Source organism: Vicugna pacos, chromosome 9 (genome assembly GCF_048564905.1).
Source record: "Vicugna pacos chromosome 9, VicPac4, whole genome shotgun sequence".
In the NCBI taxonomy this organism is placed as follows: Eukaryota; Metazoa; Chordata; class Mammalia; order Artiodactyla; family Camelidae; genus Vicugna; species Vicugna pacos.
The window spans coordinates 44,767,863-44,784,673 of record NC_132995.1 but is presented as its reverse complement, the minus strand read 5'-3'; the positions used below and the strand labels follow the sequence as shown (position 1 = coordinate 44,784,673).

At 49.4% G+C, this 16,811-nt stretch overlaps 1 protein-coding gene across 1 annotated transcript in view; it reads right to left on the bottom strand.

Annotated features, from left to right (window-relative positions):
- HYDIN (HYDIN axonemal central pair apparatus protein) overlaps positions 1-15,066 on the bottom strand; it is a 478,970-nt gene extending 463,904 nt beyond the window's left edge. Inside the window, exons 1-4 of the mRNA XM_072967685.1 lie at positions 14,869-15,066; positions 13,845-13,992; positions 13,399-13,429; positions 6,403-10,180 (exon numbers count right to left, since the gene is read on the bottom strand). The gene's annotated coding sequence lies outside the window, so the exon portion shown is untranslated. The remainder of the gene's footprint in view (positions 1-6,402; positions 10,181-13,398; positions 13,430-13,844; positions 13,993-14,868) is intronic.
- Positions 15,067-16,811: the final 1,745 nt, after the last annotated feature.

Below are 16,811 nucleotides of genomic sequence, written 5' to 3'. Positions count from 1 at the left end.
TTAGGGAGATGACCTCGGACTATCTGGGTGGGCCTGAAGTAATCACAAGGGTCCTTCCATGTGGAAGAGGGAGGCAGAAGTCAGGGTCTGATGCAAGAAGCAGGAAGGCTTTAGAAACTAGGAAAGGCAGGAAGACAGTCTCCCTGAGAGCCTGCAGAAACCTCACAGCCCTGCCAATACCTCGATTTTAACCCACTTTGGACTTCCGACCTCCAGAGCTGTAAAGCTAATAAATCTGGGTTGTTTTAAGCCACGAAGTTTGTGGTAACTGGCTACAGCAGCAACAGGAAGTAACAGGCAAAAACACAGCCCGGCCGACTCACTGATATTTGTGTTCCTGTCACGTTATGAAACGGGGGTAAGAATGCATCCTCCTCAGAGTGTTTTTGTGAGGCTGCAGAAACTCCTCGTTGCACACACCCTCACACAGCGTCAGGCCTGTGGTGAGTCGCTACCTGGCAGCCGCAATGACATTTACTGTGGTCTCCAGACACTTCCTCTCCTTCCCGCGGTGCGCTCTGAGGCTGCCCGAGGACCCGCAGGGGCCCAGCTGGTTCCAAATCTGGGAAGTTTTACCTTTCAGAGGAGGTGGCCACCTGGGGCACTGCCTCCTCCTTCCAGGATGGGAGTCCTCCGAACCTGGCAGGCACCCCCAGGGGGCAAGTCTGCTGCCATGGCCCAGGAGCTGACCTGCACCCACCAGAAACTGCCCAGAAGCCTGGCTTGGGGCGCTCAGTCCTCCTTACGCTTGTCCTTTGGTTCCACTCAGAGAGCACAGTCTGCAGGGAGAATCCGGCCCAGACATCCCCTTTCGGGGTCTCAAGCTCCCCCTCTGTACAATGGGAAGTCTGCAGTGGACGGTGTGCAAGTGTTCTTCAAAATCTGACCTCCTGACGTTTCACTGAACAGCATTTATAAACGGCAAACAAACACATCAAAGATGGTTGACATCATCGGCCATTAGGGAAATGTCAATTAAAACCACCAGTGCAAAGAGAGTATCATTTTTAAATGCTTTATCTCCATTTACAAAAGCAGAGTCTACTAAATTGTTGTGGATGGCAGGAAGGAGAAGAAAAGACTTCCTTACAGAGCCAGAAAAGAGTGTGTGGAAACTACGTCACTGACACTCTAAACAAATAACCACAATGAAATTCCCACATCCCCTCATGGAGTTCCATGTAATTCATTCTTGTTTCACTGGCTCTTGGATTAGCAGTCTGCTTTCATGAAGCCATCTGTTTCTGGACCAAAAGGAATCCTGGAAATCCTGACTTGATCCACGGGTAGCACCTGAGAGCTGCTTAAGTGATGTCAGCTCAGAAGCCTGCACCCAACAGTCTGTTCTTTATATAAAGTATGGGCAGTGTGCTGTACCTGGTACAGGCATTTATCACAAGGCTCCCAGACTGTCCTTTTTCACCGGAGACATAAGCTACAGCATCAGAGTAAACAGAAACCTCCGTGACATAACAGAGACTTCAGGGCTGCGGTTAATTCATTGCTCTAAACAGTAATATTAGAATGGAAGAGAGTAAACTTCTCTCTCAGGCTGCAGTACAGAACTGTTTTGTAAGACTCTGGATGAGCATTTCTCCTGACGGTAAAAATACAGGGCCAGTGAGGCACTGACAAATCACCAGGAACTTCCATAAAGCACGCAATTTCTAAAATGCTTACATTAACATTTCACCCATATAAGCTGAACCTCAGGAAGGGCCACACATGTTTTCTGATCTGACAGCTCTTCTTGTGCCAACAGTAACACATCAAACAAACCTAATTATCCCCAGCATCTCTCTTTTAATGAGACGCAAAAACAAATCTTTGTGATTTTCCAGGGCTCCTCTGAGAAACCTTAAAGATCACCTTAGGTATAAGAGAAATCCTGAAAGTTCCCCCTTTTTTCCCCCTGTGTTTATTAAATGATTTGAAAAGGCACAATCTAAAGAGTTATCAGAAGAGATTTGGACATAATGAATATATAAAATATGACCATGGGTGCCTGAGAAACAATCCTGAGTTACCCATTTTAATTAAGTGACAGCACTCAAAAGTAAACAGACTGCAAGGTATTGAAACCATATGTCCACATAAAAAGTTGCACACAAATGTTCATAGCAGCGTTATTCCTAATAGCCAAAAATGAAAACAAACCAAATGTCCATCGACTCATGAACGGATAAATAAGGTATGGTATGGAATGGAATATTAATCACCCACAAAATGGAATGAAGCACTGATATATGCTACAACACGGTCAAACCCCTCACACACGTTACACTAAGATGCTAAACCAAAAAAAACCCCCACATATCATATAATTCCACTTATATGAAATGTCCGGAAAAGATAAAACCATTGAGACCAAAAGTAGATTAACGCTTGCCAGGGGCTGGGGTGAGGAGTGACTGACTGCTAAAGGGTGTGGGGTTTCATCTTCAAAATGAAGATGGAATTAGGTAGAATCAGATAGATTGTGGTGACGGCTGCACAATGTAATTATGTACCAAAAACCAGTGACCTATATGCTCTCCAAAAAGGTGAATAACATCTTAATTTTCTCTTAAAAAGCCTATGCAGGCACTGATCATGGGGGAAAAATGAGTAAAATAAACAGAGAAGTTCACATATAGCTTGTTCCTCTTTGAGGAGTTTCTATCTTTTGTGTTTTAAAATGATCTATTCTAGGACACGACAAATTCAACATAAAGCACCAAAGAGCTTTCTGGTAAGACACAGAATTCCTGTCATCTAGAATAACCTTCCATTTCGTAGACAATGGTATTAACCAGTAAACCAAGGAGGCGGGCCCATCAAACCTGAGCAAACTTTGCTGAAATACACTTCAGAGTTTCTTTTCAGACAAAGGCACTGGAAAGTAATATAAGCAAAATTCACTTTCCAAACTTTGTCCTTTAGGGTGCCCTTTCACTTTCTGACACAGGCTGACACTTTACTGCGAGTCCTCAGGGTCAAAGCTATCGTCACAGTAATGATAAAATGTTATTTATGTTAACATGCAAGCTGTTCATCATCGCTATTTTCAAATGAATCAAAAAATAACTTTTTAAAATGTCTTCATTTTGATTCCTAATGCAGTAAATAGCAATAGTTTTAACCCACCTCAACAAAAGCTCTTTGTGTAATCTCAGTAAGTTTGGTGACTGCGGAGGGGACAATCACATCTTAAAACACAGTACTGACTGAGTGAGAAAGAAACAGAATAAGAAATGGCATAAAAGGACCTTTGGTGGGAACTGAAAATACTTATACACAAGACAGCAACTATGCTTTGTTAGAGCATCAAGAAACCAAAAGACACAGGGAGCAGGGAATCTCACTCAAAGGCACTAAACCAAGGGCAGGACCTTGCAAAGAGCACAAATTTAGAAGTGTGCTTAAATCCACCCTAGGTCCCAGAGGTTCCCACAGCCCCTCTGCAAGGACGCTGCAGCTGCCTGGGACAGAGCTGGCGCCACACAGAGACCCTGCCCTGGGCTCGCAGCATCCTGGAGATGCCTCACCCTGGAGGGTTTTCTCCAGCATACCCACGCGCAGGGAGGAGCAGGGGAGAGTCTGCCGGCTGCCTTGGAGGGAGCAGCTCCCAGGAAAGGGGAGGCAGGAGTGGCTGGGTAGATACTAGAGAGGTGAGGCAAGCCTCTTTACCACATACAGACCACCCACACTGACCAAAGGGGCTGTTCAGCTGCAGGGGTAAAGGTGGGAGTGCTGGCTGGGTGGGAAGCTTGTACCTAATGCAGAATAGGCAGCTCTGTCATCCCGTAAAGTGGATGTTTTTAAGAGATGCCTGAGCTGGAGCGCCATGGTGCCTGCAGGGAGGGTGTGGGAGAAAAAAGGAACCCTGCAGAGAGACACAAAGAATGCAGAGGGAGGGCCAGAAGCTCAGAGAAGAAAGTTTTTCTAAAGGCGCAGAGCAATCCACAGGGTCAGCACCACAGGCTCAGATCCCAGGGCAACGTGCCGAAGGGTGTGTGCTCCTTCACGTTAAACCAACAATAGAAATACCAGTGATCAACACCGAGGGGCTTGCTGGTTCCTGCTTCCCCATGCCCCAACCGACCAGGACCCGGCTGCTTGTCAAAGAAATAGATTTCACTGTCATGCAGCTGGGTGATGAAGTCTGTCATCATTTGACAACTGTTCTTTGGAGCATTAACCACAGGATGTGAGCCCTTCGACACTCACACTGGGGCTTCTATAATGGAGAACCACAGCAGACCCAGTCGGAGGGAGAAGAGCGCAAATACAGCCAGAGGGCAAATCATCACAAGGCCCATACAAAATGCCTCACCCCTCATGCTATTCACCCCAATGATTTTAAGGTGGTGCCTCTCCTTTTCCCTCCATGCCCACTCTCCACTCTCTCTCTCTCCTCAACCCCAGCCTCTCTGCAAAGACCTGTCCCAGCCTCCCTCGCTGCCCTCAGTGATACTCCAGGGACGCACTGAGGTCTCTAATTGCCCCTCTTCAGGACCAGCAGGGCAAATGATTTGTAGGGCCCAATGCTAAAAGAAAACATGGGGCCCCTCCTTCAAAAAATTCTGACGCATTTCAAGTTAACAACAATAGAGCATTAAACCAAGCGTGGGGCCCTTTGTGGCTGTCCACGTGGCGCACCCCAAAAGCCAGCCCTGTACCCCTGGGATGTGGAGAGAGAAATGAGCTTATCAACCCCCAGCCCAGGGCAGAACAGGACGGGTGCTCTTTCACACCACCCAGCCTGTAAGCAGGGGACGGGCTCCCATCACTGACTGCCCCCAGTGGGACCCAGTCTCACGAACTTCCCTTAAAAGGGATGGTTAACACTCTTTAGAGCAGAAATTGCAAACAGAACTTAACAGTTAAAGAAAAACAAGGTTCCTGAATACTAATTTTAAAAACCAAAGTGAAGCTGTGAAGTGCCCTTTGTGATCACAAAACTACACTTTGAATCACAAAAGCCTGCCAGAGGCTCTGAGCAGGTTTGGACAGGATCCCCTGGGGATACAGTCAGCAAACAAAAGGATGAAACTGAAGGGGAACCAGCTGTCCCCAGAGTAGCAGCTTAGAGGAGGGCGTCTCATCTCATCCCAAACGTGGCCTTACTAAGTCCTAAAGGACGGGGGCTGCTGTTCAGGACTCCCCTTTCTTGGCCTCTGGTTTCCCAAAAATCACTGAAGTCAGGAGGCACTCCTCTGAAGTATGTTATTGCATCAAAGACTAAGCAGCTAAAACCACAGCCTGGTTAACTGGCGAGGAGCTGAAGAGCCCCAGGCAAAGTATAAAGGCGAAAAGAAATGGACCCAAAAGGCAGGGAAGACACAAGTTCCAGAGAGTTACCGCCTGCAGCACATTCCTCAGTCTAGGAGTGACCCGAGTCGAGTCGGCAGGTAAATACCCCAACCTGCTCTGCTACTTCTTGTGGCTCACACCGGACCCTTGCCCCCACCCCACTCCCCAGCAACCAATGCACCACAAGTCAGAAAGCAGTTGTATCCCAGGATGAGAAAATCAGAAGTCTGAGGAGTCCGATCATGACAGTACGATCCCAGGACAAACTACGGTCCACCACAACAGTTCGAAAGAGGCGGCTGCCTTCCCACCCAGACAGAGAGAGGAGGCATCCTTGTGCTGGAGCAGAGACAAGGAAGGTGTATAGCCCACGAAAAATCAAGAGAAAGTCACACAGGCCCTCAGGAGGCCGTCAGCAGCAAGTCATAGCTCTACAGCACAAAGTCAGGAGGAAAGGGCACAGTCTGAAAAAAGACGCAGCCTCCAACCCTGGGTGAGATGAGGTGTCCAGGGGGCAGGTGCCAACAGAGGAAGGGGAGCAGTGACAGAAGCCTCTGGCCGATGCTCACCCGGAAAATGAAGGCAAAACCACACAGGCCTTCAAGAAGGCCATGGGCCACGAGTCATGCTGGGGCACAGACCACCGATTGGGAAGGAGAAAGAGCAGAAGCTGCTTGAGGAAGTGAAAATGAGCAAGCAGAAAATCCAAGAGCTAGAGAAAAAAATTAGAAAAACAACAACGGTTCTCTAAAATGTACATGGGTGTTCTGAACAGGAAAGCCACAGACTCTTGTTCTTGGCACAGGAATGTTAAAAGAGCTCTTGCCACAGAGAAGGTGGGAACTGCCAACTTGAGACCTGTTTTAGGACAAACGCACCAAGAAAGAGAGAGTTACGCTTCAACAAACCGTGTCTCTCAGAACAGTTTCAAGTAGCAAGCAGTCAGCAGAAACTTCCTGGAAGATGCCCTCAAGGACCAGAGTTCCTCCGGCCCAACCATCAAAGCAGGTGAGATCCTGCTCCCGGTATCAATAACAGGCCAACCTGCGGGGCCTCTTCTCTTCTTGGTGAAGGCGCAGGGCCTGTACTGGAAGCCCCAACACCTACCTGTTTCCAGGGATCATCCGAGGCCTCCAGTGCAGTGCACGCCTCCTGGCTGGTTCAGCTCCATCCCACCAAGAGATGCAAGAAACCCTTCTCTTCTAAAGAGCTGGATGTCACAGGCCACCTGTCACTTCCACGATTTCCATGATCAACCAAGACAAAGATGCCCACCCCACCAGGAAGACCTGTATCCCCTACATCCTTCCACCTATGTTTCCCCTTAGACCTACTGAGAAAATACAATCTGTGCTCTCCCCGAGTTAGAGCTTCCTTTTGCCCAAGAGACTATATGCAGACAGCAGTCTGGGGTTTGGGGTTTTAAACAACCGTCTGACCACTGTGAAGATCACTGCCTAAAACTGTTCTTTCTCACCACCACCCATGAGCCAGCCTACTGGGTCCTCCTTGTCCCTCACTGGAGGAGCTCAGCCTGACTGGGGCCTGGGCCTGTTGAGGAAGCCCTTGCACCTTGTCCTGGGCCCATTGAGGTCTCTCCTGATTGCATATTTGTGCTTTCCTGAAACCCTGCACTTTCGCAATTAAGTGTAGAAGAGCCACTGCGTCACAGCTCCAAAGAGGAACCAACTCGATTCCCACAAACGCAGCCAATCCAGGGCCAACCCAACCAAGATCTTCCTCAGCAATCTTCCCTGGCTCTTCCAAGTGAGAATTCTAAGACTGTGGCCCCACCTGTGGAGACTGGGCATATTCCAGCACTGGCTCCGCCGTCTACAGAGCAAATGAGAGGATGCCGCACTCTTAGGACAATTCAAACCACAATCCTTGGTGCAGTGTGATCAGCTTGAAGAAGTGCCACTTGCAATTAACTCCAAGGCTGAGACCCCTGCTTCATGGCTACTACACTCACTTGGAAAACCATAATCTCTGAACCCACCCACTGGTGATGACCTGCAACATCGACTTGGTCAATGATGCAGCCCGTTTCAACATCCTCGGGGCATTGTTTTAGAGACTCCCATGGTAACAGCCACAATGGCTCTGCAGAGAGCCACCTCGATGCGTTTAAAGCAGCCACTTTAAGTGCCTTAACACTGTCAGGCATCACACACCTTACCCAATCCTAGATGCCTCAGTGTATGCTACACTGGTGGTGGCACAGTCATGGCGTCACAAGGTGCTAGTTGGAATCAGTCAGCTGTGCAGATGGCTGTCCAGGTCCACACAATGGGAAGGGGGACTCAAATGGCCACACTCAATGCTACTGACACACACACCCCGGAATTTGACTTGACGCTGATCCCTATGCCTGAGGTCTTGGCCAAGATCCCCGATTCCCACAAAGCATAGGAGCCTCTCAAGGCAAAAACCAGCACTTGGTTCTCTCACCCAAAGATGCTCCTTGTCACACCCACAGCATTTCCAAAGCTTGCTTCTGCTGCCTGGTAGGAGGCATGACATTTCCCATAGTGAGAGAATGGTAGGCTGGCAAACCCTCAGCAGAAGGAATGAAGCAGGCTATGTGAGCATTCAGACAAAAAAGTTCCCTAAGTCTAAGGGAACATTCCTCACTCCTGAGCATAACACATCCTGGATGTGTTTTGGAATCCCCAGGGAGATGTCAGAGCAGGTATACAAGGAGTTAAGCAAGAAAAGGAGAGGTGAGCCTGATTCAGGCAGTGTAGGATTCATTATTTAAAAAAAAAAAGTCAAAGACCCTCATCACATCTAGGATGCCCTAGCATGAAGGCAGCACAGGTACAGTGATTTTAAACCACCTCCGAGATAATGGGGACCTCAAATGCTTCCAATTCTCCTTCCACAACCATCCCCTGCTGGGCCTTCTCCTTAAAACCCTTCCCTGGCCTCTCCCTGGAACTAGCAACTACCACTTCTGAGGCTTGTGGCTTAAAAAAAAAATGTATCCACCACACAAGAAGATTACTTCAAGCCTTGTTCCCCACAGGATTAACTGTTTAATTTTAATGGCAACTCAGGTTTTAACTGATAGTAAAGGACTGAGTGATTTAGAGCACTGTGTGTCATGCTCTAAAAACCCTTGGGGTTTCAGTGAAAAGAAATACAGTAAAAACTGAGTTCCAAGTGACCCAGCTGCCCAGCCAGGCTTAGAAACCAGTAATTCCTATCACAAAGAGCTGGGGTTTGAAAAGTCTGTGTCCGCCAAATTTGAAAAAACTTTTGCCATGACTTCCTTGGACCCTCCAGACAGTGCACAGAAGTAGGCAGAGACCAGTGAGGTTCAAAAAAGGAGTCTTGCTAAACTCAACACAGCACACAATAGCCCCTTTCTGAGGCTCACTCCACAGGGAATGCTGCAAAGCAGTAGTTCTCAACCAGGGGCAGTTGTGTCCTCACCTCCCCTCTTCAAGGACATGTGGCAATGTCTGGAGACATTTTTGACTGTCACAAATTGGAGGGGATGCTACTGGCATCTCACGGGAAGAGCTTGGGAAGCTGCTAATCATCCTACAATGCACAGGATAGCCCCCACGACAGATAAGGCGCCAGCCCCTGCTGTCAGCATGACTGAGGCTGAGAAACCCCGGTCCTAAAGGCACCTGACTAGGCATCCACTCTTAAGTCATGAACCCTCTGAGCGCCCGGGGGAGAGTATTTACACACACACACACATATATTCATGAATACGGGTCCCCACCACGCCCATGCCAGGCACCCAAGGATACTGAGGTCAGGTACCCTTTCTAGAGTACTCCAAATTAAAAAAAACAAAAACAAAAAACCTTCTAAATAAAAGAAAACCTGCTCAGAAGAAACTTCTGCACTTACTACCTCATTTAAACCTCACAGCCATTCAGTCAGGTCCGGACTCAGGATCACCAGGTGACAGAGGAGGCAACTGAGGTAGAGTGGTTGAGGCAACTTTTCCAAGGTGACACAGCCATGTGTCAGAGTGGCAGAGCCGCAGGCATGGCCGGGGCCCCTCCGGGTTCCGAGGCCACCGAGGAACCGCGTGGCGAGGTCCCCGAAGATGGGGTGGGGGCGCTCGGACCCCAGGCTGGCTTTCCGCCCGGCTCGCACGCTCCTCTGCGGCCGCACTCCCCTCACTGAGAAGCTAAGTCATCAAAGGTGCTGGAACCAGGCCTCTCGTACCACCCTTACCACGGACTGCGGCTCTCAAGAACGAGTACGTGGCCTGGGACACGAGGCGCGGGGCGCGGGGCGGAGTCAGCTCCCGACGCCCCCACGCCTTCCGCTGCGCCTGCGCCTGCGGGGGGAGGACGCTGCCCGACTCTTCCGCCGCGCGGTCTCCGCAGGCGCAGCCCTGGCTGACCTGCGCTCCTTTCCACCCCTACAACCAAGCGCGCCTGTGAAGTGAGCAGCGAACGGCAACTGTAGAAACTACTGGTTCATGGAGCAAGTCAGTTCCAAGGCCCCTCACCTGTGCGTTTACGCGCCCCCACCCCTACCCCTCGACCCGCCCGCTCACAGCATCCCTTTTCTGTGCTCCTCCGAGGCCAGGAGACAGCCAATGTCAAGAAATCAATGAGTAATGGCGAGTCCCTGAGGTTTCCTTATTTTTTTCTCCATTAAATCTCTCCTCGGTTCCTTCAGTCCTTCTGCTTTTGTTTCATAGCAAGAGGCTGCTTATGGACCAGGTGGGCTAGTGGTCCTGTAGGGACCAACCTCACTTTTCTCCTCTGGCTGGGACTGATGCCAGGGGCTTGGGCACTCTTGCCTCAGGGTTCGTCCTGTGTCCTCACTTCCTGGTGTCCACCCTTCAGTCAGATCACCGGGTTCCTGCTGAAAACCACCCGGCAGGCTACCTTGGCATCCCGGAGGCCTGTGACAATCAAGAAACAGCATTCAGACAAACTGTGTTCAGAAGCACATTTCTCTTATATTTTGCAAATACATGTATTCAAATACAAAATTTTTGCTTCAGAAAACAACAGCCAACCAGATTTTACAGTTGTGACCCCTTTGCTGAATGTGCACCAGACCAGTTTTTAAGTAACTAAACATTGTTCTAAAGCTAAGCTCCACCAGTCCTCCGCCCCTGCCACCACCCTGTTATTACTTCGTCACCAGCCCCCTCTCTCAGACTGGCACTGAGTCAACAGAGTATCCCTTCTCTGGATATTCCCTACTGGTTTGGTACGCTAGTGTAGCCAGAATTAACGTGTCATACCACCTGGTGGGCTCTGACAGCTTATAGAAAAGGCATCATGCTGTCCACGTCTGGACCCTACTTGAGCTCATCTCTAAAACAGCTCCAGCTCCTTTTCTTGGCTGGATATCGGATTCCTCCTGCTGGGCAAGGGTGGCTTTTCCCATCCTAGTCTGGAAGGGATGAACCCCGCCATCGGATGGAGGAGAAACAGGCCCAGAGAGGGGAAGTGAGTGTGTCAAGGTCACAAAGTCAGTGGGGATGTAGGACCTAGACCCAGGCCACGGTGAATTCAGAACCTTCTTCCTCCTCATCCCACAGAACAGGCTGTGTGGATGGGGGTCCACCTTCCACCCTACCCTGGGACTGGAGAGGAGCCAGCCAGCTACAGAGAGCTGTGCCCTGAGGCTCCAAGTTGCTGTAGTTCAACCTGTGGGCCTCCTGCCACTGGGGTCAGCATTCCTGGTGGGCCACGAGGGAGAGGAAGGACTAGGGCATCAGAGGTAGGAATCTAGGTGGGGAAGGAGCGCCCTCTGCTGGCTACCCGCTAAATAACCCGAACCTTAGGTCTACCTCAGATTTATTGTGTCGGAGCGCCCTCTGCTGGCTACCTGCTAAGTAACGCAAACCTTAGCTCTACCTCAGATTTCTTGTGTCGGAGCGCCCTCTGCTGGCTACCTGCTAAGTAACCCAAACCTTAGGTCTACCTCAGATTTCTTGTGGACCCTCCTCTGGGAAAGCTGAGGATTGGGGAGATTTTCCTTTCCCTCTAGATCACCCCTGGGGGAACCCCCAGAATCCCAGCTGATGGAGAAATCATGCTCGCCATATACAGGACACTTCTTCTCTCTTAGTGTCTCCCTGAATGTGTCCACCCAGCATCATCTATTGATGGCTTTCTACAGGCCAGTCACTGTGTCCAGTACTTTGGGGCCTGGAAATGATAAGACACTGTTCCTGTCCCCATGGAATATCCTGAGTGAGGGAGACAACTGAAGAAACCTTTGTTTCTTCAGTTTGATGGTGTGCAGTGGGCTGGGGGAATAGAAAGGAGGACCAAGGACCAAGGAAATGGATCAAAGGGGCTCTAATGGTGGACAAAGTGTTTGAACTGAGCTTTGAGGAGAAAACAGGTACACAGATGTGGGGAAAGGTTACGGCATGTGTGGGAGATGGAACAGACACAGCCAATGCCCCTCCTCACATGACCCGGGCTGCTTCCTCTTCCTCTCTCCCTCCCTCCTAACTCCATGGGTCATAGTGACAGTCCACCTGGAGAATCCACCCACCTCTCCTGGCTGCGGGGCCTCTCTCTGGCCAGGTCTGTGTCTGGCAGGATTCCTGTGACACTCCCAGCCTTAATGCCTTGACCCTGCCAATGAACACTTGGTTTCCTGAATCTCACATGAGGCTGTCCACAGTCTGGATACTTGAGAATTCAAAACGTGGGAAATATTTCTTGTGCAGGGGATTCAGCAAAGCTGAAACCATCCTTTGCCCCAGATGAAAGAGAAATCATCCCAGAGAAGGAAGAAAGGTGCAAAGGAGTCATGCTGAGAGAAATTTCTCTTTAAGTTTAGAGGAAGGAGCAAGTTTTCTCCAGGCTGTTATGGCAAGAGGTGGTGGGAAAGAAAGGGTATGAACCCCATGGGCATCGGTGGCGGCAGGATTTACATGTGTGTGATGGAGTAAGAGCAAAGGCCTGTAGCAGTTGGGCTCAGGATGACTCTGCGAGGCAGGGTACAGAGGAACAGTTCCTACTAGGCAGTTGGAAGCAACTCAAGGTTGGAAGCAGGAAAGGGACATAGTAAAAAGTGCACTTATGTAAATCAACTATAGTTCAATTAAATAAATAAGTAAATAAATGTTTTTTAAATACCCTCAAAAAAGTGTACTTCTAAAGATTCCCAGGACAAGGGTTGCCCCAGACTCTGCAGTGGCTATGATCAACTTGCACTCCAGCGCAGAGGGCGGGGGCAGCTCTGGCACCACCGCTCCTGCCCCAGGGAGTGAGAGCAGAGCCCAGCTGACCTCAGGCCCCAAGGAGCCTCACGGTGGGAGGCAAGAGGGTTGGTCTTGATGACAAACTCAGGGCTCCAAGGAAAGGTGAGCTGGATGGCGCATGAGGACAGCAGGATCTTTACCCTGAATCTGCCACTCAACCACTAAGTGACCATTTATAAAACCCCTCTCTTCTCAGCCTCCAAGGCCTCTGACGACCTTCTCAGCCCCTAGTGGACACGAGAGCTTTTACTTTACTGTGCTTGACGTTATGGGCTTCAGTGTAAGACATCATTGGAGACTGACAGACAGACACATCAAGGCCCTGGAATTGTGCCCTCTGCGCATGCCCGTGCAGCTCCGGCTGCACTGATGCTGGGCCCCAGGCACCTGCCTCTGGCTCAGCTATCTCAGACCCACCCACAACCTACTGAATCAGAATCTGTATTTTAGCAAGATCTCCAGGGAATGTGTGTGCATACTGAAGTTTGAGAAAAGCTGGTCCTAGTCACCAGAAGGGCCCTTGGGGTGATCCGGGTCCAATGCCAAATCTACAGTTTATAGATGCAGAGATTGAATACAGAGAGACTCTCTATTTGCTTAAAATCACTGGCCAAGCCCTGGGTGGGATGGCACAGACCTCAAGACCCTGACTTCCAGCCCAGTACTCTTTCTCCCATGGCACCCTGCTCCTCCAGCCCAGACCTGGGCCTGGGCACCAGATGGCCATAAGTGGTGGCAGGACTTTGGTGGGGTCTTCGAACTTCAGCACATGTGTGCTGTGGGCATCCCAGAGATGGCTAAGGTACCATCCCTGGCTCAAGGAGCTTCCATCCTCATATATAACTCAAAACAAACATACATGATATCAGCCAAGTATAACCTCTTACCTTGAGTCACGCTGTGGGACCATCTCTAAATCTAGGAAAATAGAGAAGGGATAAAAATCAGTGTGGACCAATATGTAGCCAGGGACGGCTTCCTGCAGGCTGGGCTTGTGAGAGGGGGTGGGTTAGATTTCAGTGGCTGGTGGAGGGAGGGGCAGCATTTCAGGCCTAAACACCACAACGAATGAAGGGTATTAATAGGGCAGAAAGAGGATCAGTATGACCAGGGCTCCAGGTAAGGGGTGGGCAGCAGTGAGAGATAAAGCTGGAAGGGAGAATGGCTCAGAATATGGACAAAGCAGAGAACTGCTGGGTAGAGCCGATTCAATCCCTAGGCTGGAGCCATGGAAGGTACTAGAGCCAAGGAGGAGAGAGTCTTAACCTTGGAAAGAGCTTCTGGGGTGTATCAGACATGGTGCAATAGAGGAAGGGGCGACAGGAACCCTCACCTGGGAGCTCACTGAGGGCATGGCTAGAGGCTCGCTCATCTCCAGGTCACCAGCATCTGGTAGAGCCTTGGCCCTTGGGAAGTCTCCTCCAGCGGACCATCTCCATGGGAGGCAACCCACAGCCCAAGGGCCATTTAATATTCAAGGTCTAGATCAGAGCAGGAAATGCAAGTCATGCTCTTGTGACCTTGAGCCTGTTCCATCACAGAGTGAGGATAACAGAAACACCCTCATAAGGTTACAGTGAGAATTATCTGTGAAAAGACACGTCCCATACTTGGCATCTAGCTGGTGCTCGATATCACGATGACTCCATTCCACTTCTTAACGCCTGCTGTCCCCAGGGCCTCAGTGAGTCAGCACCAGCTGGGTATCCTCTATAGCCCTTTGAGCTGCTCCTTCCAACTCTCCTCATCCCCTGATTAATGGTAGCATCTGTTGAGTACTGTACCCCTATTAAAACTCTTTATATGAACTCAATGAATCCTGCTAATGTTTTGAGATATGTTCTACTGGTTCCCTGATTTAAAGGTGGGAACACTCAATAACAGAGCTCCTGCATGTACACAAAAATGGTGTGAACTGGGTTGCTGGATCGAGCAGCCCTCCCCTCACTGTGCTTTTATGTGGCCTCCAAGTGAGATGGCCCAGGACCCCCCCTCCATGACCCTCCAGCTACACATTCTCCCTCCATATCTCCTCCTCTGACAGTTGTAGGAGTCAGTCTAAATTTTTTGTTTTCAGCCTTCATCTTCTTGGATGGACAGGCCCACATTTCCAAAGACCAGTGGGATAGAGTATCCATCCACACGGATGTCTGTCTTCCTCTGAAACCCAACCAGCCCCAAGTTCCCAGCCCCTTCTCTAGCCTGAGCCTGGGCAGCTCATGCCAGGTACCTCCTAAATTCATTCTATCCAGAAGGGTGCCCCGGTTGGTCTCCATCCCTGGTATGGGGTCCTGGAGAGCAGAAATCTGTCCTCGGGTGCCTCTCACAGACCCAAACACAGTCCATTCAGGACTCACCTATCTCTCAAACCAGTGTCCCCTCCCAGCTCATAACACTGCATCCTTCATCGGGACCTCGAAGATCTGAAACTTTCCCCTGGACCATCCCTCTCCAGAAGCCCTCTCATTCTCCCAACGGTCCTCTCTGCTCAGAACTGCCTCCCAACTGCCTTAGACTGTTCCCTCACCCCACATTCCAACAGACCAACTGCTCCCCGCTCTTCTGCAAGTTCAGGTCAAATGCAAGCCCCCTTGAGTCTTGACCACACGCTGGCCCCAATGAGAGTTAGTTCCCAGTGTGTATTCTACCCAATGAACCAAAAACTCCTTGGGGGCAGGAACCGTGTCTTTTTATTTTTTGTCCCCATGACACTGGTCACAGTAACTAGCACACAAAACCGTCAATATACATACTTTGACTAAAAGAATTTGAGGATTTTGTTAAAGCAGAAAGTGTCTGATCCCTCAGGAGCATTTGATTTTTTTAATTAACAACGTGGAAGTTATACGTATTCCTGACATAGAAACTTATCAGACTGCCCCCTCCCACAGCCAACGTCATTCTGCCCCCTCGCTGGGCACACCTGCAGATTCATTTGTTTATTGTTTTCACCCACTGACTTGTGTTGAATATCCATTCAAATACCTCTTGAGCTAATGAATGAAGGAGATGTTAATGGTCACCTGATCCAGAGAATTTACACCTGAATACTGGGAAGACCCAGGAAGTTGTTAAAAGTACAATCCTCCAGCCCATTTCTAAAATTTACTGAATCAGAATCTCTGAAGGCAGGCCCGAGGGCTTCCTCTTTTATTCATTTGTTTTTTACTTTTAATTTTTCCTTTTAAAGTAATTTTCAGACTTATAAAACAGTTTGGAAATAATAAAGTTCCTATATACCTTTCACCCAGCTTTCCCAAACATTAACACTTACATAACCATAAAGCAATGCTCAAAACCAGAAAATTTACTGATAACTGATAACTGAAAACTGATAACTCATCTACAGACCTTACTCAAATTTAGCCAGTTGCCCACTGATGTCCTTTCCATGTCCCAGAAGTCAATTAGAGAGGCTTTACAGTTTGTTTTAATGTCGGGTAGAGCTACCACCACCACCATCCCCAGCCCCACTCTTTTGATTCAATGTTTCCCTGGATATCCTAGCAGGTTTATTTTCCATACGAACTTCAATATCATCAAACCATGTTCCTGGCTGGTTTAGCTCTGTCCCACCATGAGACGCCAGAAACCTTTCTCTTCTAGAGAGCTGGCTGTCATGGGCCACCTGTCATTTCCACAATTTCCATAACCACACCAAGATGAAGATGCCCCATGTCCCATGCCACCATATCATCTGGGAGGACCTTCTGTTCCCCACCCTACCCTTCCACCTATGGTCCCCCTTAGACCTACTGAGAGAATACAATCTGTGCTCTCCCCGAGTAAGAGTTCCCTTTTGCCCAGGAGAGTACATGCAGACAAAAATCTGACGCTTGGAGTTCAAAAAACCCTTCGACCACTATAAAGGCCACTATCGATTCTGTTTCCTCCTAAAGATACACCTTTTTAGTTTAACTCTTACCAGCTCTATAAGTATAAATGACTTAGAAAGTTAATTTCTAAGTGTGGTAAATTTTACACTGTAGGTAAATCCTTTTCTGTGGATGATTAGCAAGAGTCTCTCAGTTATTCCAACGTGCAGCCAGGTGTGGGAACGAGGGGAATATGACAAGCAGGACTGGGATCTGGCACCTCCGGGAGCTGCTCCTACTCCCAGCAGGGGCCTTTGAGAACAGCTGAACTGAGCACACCAGGCAGTGAATGGGGAGGCTCAGCCAGGCCGGGGCAGGGCTGTGGGCGGGGTGGGGGGGGTGTGGGTCCTCCTGCTCAGAGTGGTCAAACCATCCAGTGATGAGTACCAGTCACCACAGCTGCCTTCCCAAGCTAGACATATTCT